The following is a 506-nucleotide window of genomic DNA, read 5'->3' on the forward strand; positions in this document are numbered from 1 at the left end:
TTTCTTTCTTTCTTTCTTTCTTTTTTTTGAAAAAAGGTCTCACTCTGTCACCCAGGCTGGAGTGCAGTGGTGCAATCACAGCTTACTGCAGACTCAACCTCCCAGGCTCAAGCAATCCTCCCACCTCAGCCTCCCAAGCAGCTGGGACTACAGGTATGTGCCACCATGCCTGGCTAATTTTTGTATTTTTTGTTAATTTTTTCTTTAAAACAATCATATCTCTTTAAAGAAATTAAAAATAAAATAATCTTATATAGTTACCCAGATATTTACCATTTTCTATACTTTTCATTCCTTTCCGAAAATTTTCACATGGTATCATTTCCCTTCCACCTGAAGAACTCCCTTTGGCATGTCTTATAATGCAGGTCTACAGAAAATGCATTCTCTTTGCTTTTTTCCCTCTAATGTCTTTATTTAATTTTCATTCCTGAAGGAATGATTATTTCACTGGATATAGAATTTTATATGGAAATACTGAATTTCATTCATCATTTAAAAATGTT

Source organism: Mandrillus leucophaeus, unplaced genomic scaffold (assembly GCF_000951045.1).
Source record: "Mandrillus leucophaeus isolate KB7577 unplaced genomic scaffold, Mleu.le_1.0 Scaffold1233, whole genome shotgun sequence".
Taxonomy (NCBI): domain Eukaryota; kingdom Metazoa; phylum Chordata; class Mammalia; order Primates; family Cercopithecidae; genus Mandrillus; species Mandrillus leucophaeus.